Genomic DNA, 6000 nt, shown 5'->3' on the forward strand with positions numbered 1-6000 from the left:
GGACCAGGACTCACTCCAGCCCTGCCAGAGATCTGGGTGAGGGCAGGATGCAGCGGGGCCAGAGCAGGGAGGATAAATAAAGTCCGGCTTTGCCGTCCTGGCCTGCAGCCACTTCTAACACAAAGTACATTCCGGTCTGGACGTAATGAACTGTACCAGCCTCTGCTGGGAGGAGGGTGGCTGGGACTTCCCAGCTGCCCTGCCAGCATTGGGGTGTCAGGAGGTATAAGGGGGTGCAAGTGCACTTTTCCCCTTGTGTTGGGTGTAGGGGTGGTGGAGGGTGCAGCACCTCTGGGGATGCTCAACTGTGCTGTGTGGAAGGGGGTGCTGGAGGGATCCACACCCTTCAAAGCCCCCGACTGCCCTAGTGTTTGTTGGGCATCTGGGGACGATCAGAGTGAGGAAGCACCAGTCAGGAAGATGACACTCAGCAGGGACATGTTACCTGGAAGGGATATAGCACCCTCAGGGACACAGCCCCCAGCATTGACACGGCACCCAGCAGGGCCTCAGCACCCGGCAGGGCCATGCTCAAGGTTGACCCAGGCCGGCGCTAGAGCCTCATCCCCCTCACTGCCCCTCCCCCGCACCTCCCCGGCCTCGGCGCTGCCCCTGCTCGCAGCGGCCCTGGGCTGACCGGCGGGCACGGTGCCAGCGCCCGGCCTGGGGACGCGATGTACCGGCCGCGGGAGCGCCGGGAACAGCCTGACTCAGCACCCGGGGTGCGTGTGCGAGAAACGGCTCCGCGGCGCCGGCCCTGCCCGGGATGGGGGCGGGAGGGGTGCCTGGGCTTTGCAGGGGCTGCCCACTGCCTTCGAGCACGCAGGCAGGAAAGCCCCTCCCTACTGCTGGTGAGACCCCCGCAGCGGACTGTCCCCCTGCTCAGTCCCTGTTGGCTGGTGGGGCCACTGGTATCACCCCCTACCGCCCCAGCATGCCCATCAGTATCAAACGCCACCCTGGCATGCCTCCTTGGCATCGCTCCCCACCATGCACCCCAGCATAATCCTCACACACAGAAAGGTAGGGGTTGGAAAGAACCTCCCAATATCATCCCCCATCATCACCTCCCATCTTGCTCTCCACCATCGCCCCCCATTATCACCCCTGGCATGACCCCCACCATAGAATGTTAGGGGTTGGAAAGGACTCCTCAGTATCGCCCCCAGCATTGTCTCCCACCATCCCCTCCCTCCCCCAATATCACCCCTGGCATCCCTACCCTCACACCTTCCCTTCAGCATCCCCTCCAACACCCCCAGTACCCCTCAGGGCATATACCCAGCACCACTGCAATAGCCCCTCACAACCACCCTCCCCCCCCCCAGTATCCTTCCCCCCCCCCAGTCCACTGCCCCAGCCCCAGTCCCTAGCATTTCAGGGATTTTAATGCTTAGAATACACAGCAAGGGAGGTCCCAGCTGGCGGGAGCCACCCCCTGCAAAGCACCCAGTCTCCAGCCTCCATCTATCTCAGCCGACCCTGCACTCCCCACCTCCCTGCATCACACTAATTCCTCCAGTGAAAATCATTCAGCCCCAGGATTTTTCCAATTGCACCCCACTGCTGAGACTGCTGAGAGTGCCTGGATGGACCCCAATGCCACCATGTCCCAGTGACAGTTTCCACCAGTTTCCTGAGCTGTGCAGTCCTCAGCCAGGGGCTGTTCTGGCATGGGGGGAGCATCCTCAAGGCCCCCCCACCTTGGTCATTTCCCCAGCCCCAAAGTGAATCCCAAGGATGGAAAATGGACGAATACCTCAGCACCAGATTTTGGGGTCCCTGGAAATGATCCTTGCCATCCCCTAACTCTAACCCTTCCCTTCTTCCAACCCCAGAAAAAGAATCACCACAGTAGAGAAACAGGAGCAGAGCTGAGATTATTCCCTCCATCATGTCTGGAGCAGGCCAAGCTGGAGAGGCCAGGAAAAGTCCTCACCAATGGGTTTTGGCAAGAGGAAGCAAACCAGAGCTTTCCACGAATCTTTTTTTCCAGTTGCTAGAAGGCTTGCTCCCTGCTGCCACGCCTGGGAGGGCAGCCTCCTGAAATCTCCATCCCCAGACCCCAGGGCAGTGCAAACCTGGCCCAGATTTAGGAAACCCCCTCGAGGAGGCTCAGGATGAACCCTCACGTGCCTCAGGGATGCAGTTTGGTTCATGGGAGAGGGAAAAGCAAGCACCCCATTGTGCCCCCATGGCTTGGACCTGCCGTAAGGGCTTGCAAGGTGCAGGCCTAGGGGTCCTACCTTGGCATGGGGTAGACTGGGATATATCCCCTGGGATTTCAGGTTCCCTGAGCCCCCAGAGCTGACTGAGGTGTCCCTCTCAGCATCACCCTTTGTCCCCACAGTTCTTGCCTGGCAAATGAAGGGGCTACCCCCAGCTAAAAGTCACCCTGAAATGAGCCACTAGCACCCCTCTGGCTGCACCAGTCACTGCCTTGCCATGCCCTGACTTGAAAGGGGGCGGTGTGGGGGGTGGGAGAAAGGCCTCTGGAGGGGGAGAAAAAGAGAAAACCCAGCCCCAAAAGCAAACAGGCAGCCCCAGTTGCCTCTGGGCACCACTGAACATTTTCAGGGCATGCCCAGTTCTGGGCACCCTATAACCCTTCTGGGGCACCTATAGACATATCTAGGCATTCCCCAAGCACCTCTGGGGCACCCCTAAACACCTCTGGGCACCCTATAACACTTCTGGGAATGCCTAGACATCTCTGGGTACCCCTATCACCTCTGGGCTTCCCTAAATACTCCTGTGCACCCCAAAATGCCTCTGTGAAGCCCCTTGGGTGCATTCCCAGAGCACATACCCCCCCCAACAACCTCCAACAGAAACCCAAGGAGTCCCCCCCTTGCCCCTGCTACAGAATCAGGCCCCACATGGCACCAGTCTGCAGCAAACTGGAGTGAGGGAGCACCAGGCTGTTCCTGGAGCCTGCTACCCCCTGGCCCCCCGAAGTCACTGCTCTAAGCTAAGGGCTATATGCATGGGCTCCTCCTCTGCTGGGGTGCAGGGCAGTTTGGGCACCCTGCAAAAAGCATTCACATTCTCCCCCCTCTTACACCCCCTGCCCATGGGGTGAAGGCTGCAGAAACAACCCTCCCCCGCTATTCTGGACTCCGTTTGTTTTTTCGCGGGGGGGGGGGGGGGGGGGGGGGAGGGGAGGGATGTGAGGCGGTGTCAGGGTTGGGAGGGTGCACCCAGGCTTGAAAGGATGGCAATCGGGTGGGCACCCCACTGGAGACCCTCATACCTTGCAATGGTGCTGGGGGTGGGGGGAGAGGGCTGTGAATTGGGGGTGCAAGGATGGTCAGAAATGGAGCTGCAGCTGCACGTTTGCGGATCTCAAAAGGAAATTAATGGTGAGAAAAGGGAAAACGCAGGAAAAAGGGTTAAAGCAGCACGCAGGAGGAGAGGTGAAGGCCGAGAGCTGGCGGAAAGGGGGGGGCGGGGAGTGGTGGGGGGCGGGGAGTGGGGGTTGAAAGGGAGGAGGGAGGCTGGGGAGAAGGAGCTGCGAGAACATCCTGTACCCTCCTGGTAAAAACAGCCCGGCAGGGAAGGGGGGGGGAGGGCAGAAAAACCTTCTACTCATCCCCCACCAGTGTAAGGGGGGAGGTTGGGAAGGAGCGGAAAAAACCTTCCTCCACCCCCTAGCTCCACCGCTGGGACACTGGGGACACCCCATGGCTGAGCCGGTGGGGCTGGCAAAGCAATTTTGGTGATGGGGTGAGAGCGGGGGGAGAGGGGGTAGGGTGACCCTGCTCCCCTCCGTGATGCTACTTCGGCCTCTTCCTGTGCAAAATTGAGGGCGAGGGAGTAGGGGTGGGAGGGGGAAGGGGCACCCCTTTATCAGCCAGGGTGAAAGCATCCCCAGTGAGGGGACACGTCCCCCTGTAGCACAGCGCGATGCACTCCCACTAGGGACCTCAGTACAGCAAAATCTGCTTGCCCTTGTCCTGGTGTGGGTGCCTTCCCTCCCCCCTCCCCCCCTTGTCCCCAGGCCTGGCAGCACCCCATATGTGCGGGGGGGGACCCAAGGGGGAGCCTTCCTGTGTTTGTTAAAAGACATCATGAGTCAGGCGTCTGGGGGTTTTGGTTTTGGTTTAAACCAGTATTTACCAGTCCAGAACCACTGCCTCACCAGTAAAGACAGGGACAAGACGGTGTATATGGGAGCTATTGATGTGGCCCCCCCTCCAGCATAGCCACCCGCCTCTGCAGTCCTCCCATCCTCCTCTTGCAAACACAGGGACCCCACAAAAACGGGACTGCAACAAACCCCGCCTCAGATGCACCACAAATTCACTCAAAATGTGCACACATCCCCCCCCTTCCCCACCAGCATCCCCCTCGCCCGGCAGGGGATGGTCACCAAAGCGGGGCTCAAGGAAGAGGTGTCAGGGCTGTGGGGCTGGGTACATTTCAGGTGTGTCTCCTCCGTCAAGGCTGAGCTACTCGGGGTGAGGGATGGGGGGTGGGGGAGGTGGTGGTGGGAGAGTGCTGATGTCCCTGTTAGGCTGAGGGGTGTCCCCAAGCCTAGGGAGAATACGAGGGGGTCCCAGGCTGTGGCCACGCTGCGGCTGCCCTCTGCTGGTCCCAGAGATCAGACGCTGGCCACATCTTGCCCACGCCAGCCTGGGTGAGGCTGGCTTTGGGTAAGCAGGGCTCCCAGTATCTCCCAGTGTGTGTAGTGGGTGATGGCAGCCAGTCTGAGGTGCTACTTGCTGGTGTGGAATGATGTCTGGGGCTGAGGACCCCATGCAGATGGTGAGACCAGGGAGAGACCTTGTGTTGCCGGTCTCCCCACCCAGTGTAGCACTGCCTTGGGGTACTCAGCCCTCCTGGGGCGGTGCTATGGGTGCCTTGGTGCTCATCCTGCATCATGAGGTGGAGGTGGCACTGGAGAAGCCAGGACCACCCACTACAGTGACCTCCTCACCTCCTGCTGCTCCTCCCAGCCCTGCCACGTAGGTACCTCCTCTTCCTCCACCGCATCTGGACCCCCAACCCCACGTCCAAACTGCTGTCTCCAAGCTGGGCATCACCCCCCACCCCTCGACCTACCCTGTCCCAGGGGCAAAGTGAAGGGCATTTGCTTCCTTGCTACCAATCTGGGCTGCTCCCAGCATCATCCCAAGTCCATCCCAATTTCCCAATGCTCTCGCAGCCAGAGAATTTGCTCCATGGGATGCTAGTGGAGGTGTTAGATGAGGGGGGTCCATGGCACATACAGCTGCTGCTCATATGAGGTCCTGTTTGGGGCACAAGGTTCTTTTTTATGGATGACTCTTACCCAGCCCACCATCTCCTGGCCACATCTGCCCACCCTGAGGACAAAGTGCAGAGTCATTTAGACCCCACTGTGTGGCATGGCCACCAAGCACCCACCAGCTCCACCCCCACCTTCAAGCTTCTGTCACGGTATCCCAGAAATTATCCAGTCAAACCCCCCAGATAAAGCAGGGCACCCACAGCAGCTTGCCCAGGATCACAATGGCCGGAGGGGGGGTGGGGCTGGAAGCTCTTCAGAGAAGGGGATTCCACAACCTCTCTGAGCAGCCTGCTCTAACCCTCCAGCACCCTCCTGATCAGATGAAACCTCCTGGCTTCCAATGTGTGCCCATTGGCCCTTGTCCTGTCACTGGGCACCACTGACAAGAGTCTGGGCTCATCCTCTTGCCCCCCACTCTCTAGCTCTTGCTGAGCACTGAGAAAATCTTCCCTGAGTCTGCTTTTCCCCAGACCACTCTCCCCTGATGACAAACCTTTTCTAGGGGACATTTCCAATGAGAGCAGCCACTGCAGCAAATAAATTAAATCCATCAGGTCCTGAGTGGGTCCTTCACATCCTGGGGCTGCTGCATCCTCCTGCACTCCCAAACTGATCTGTCCCAGCCTAGATGATTACCACATATACAGGTAAAGCTTATGCTTTTTCCAGGACCTTCTGGCCTTATCCCCATCCCATGCTGGAGGAACACCTTGAGTGAAAACACTGGC

Source organism: Melanerpes formicivorus, unplaced genomic scaffold, assembly GCF_026170545.1.
Source record: "Melanerpes formicivorus ecotype bairdi unplaced genomic scaffold, bMelFor1.0.p_v2 SCAF_46, whole genome shotgun sequence".
Taxonomy (NCBI): Eukaryota; Metazoa; Chordata; class Aves; order Piciformes; family Picidae; genus Melanerpes; species Melanerpes formicivorus.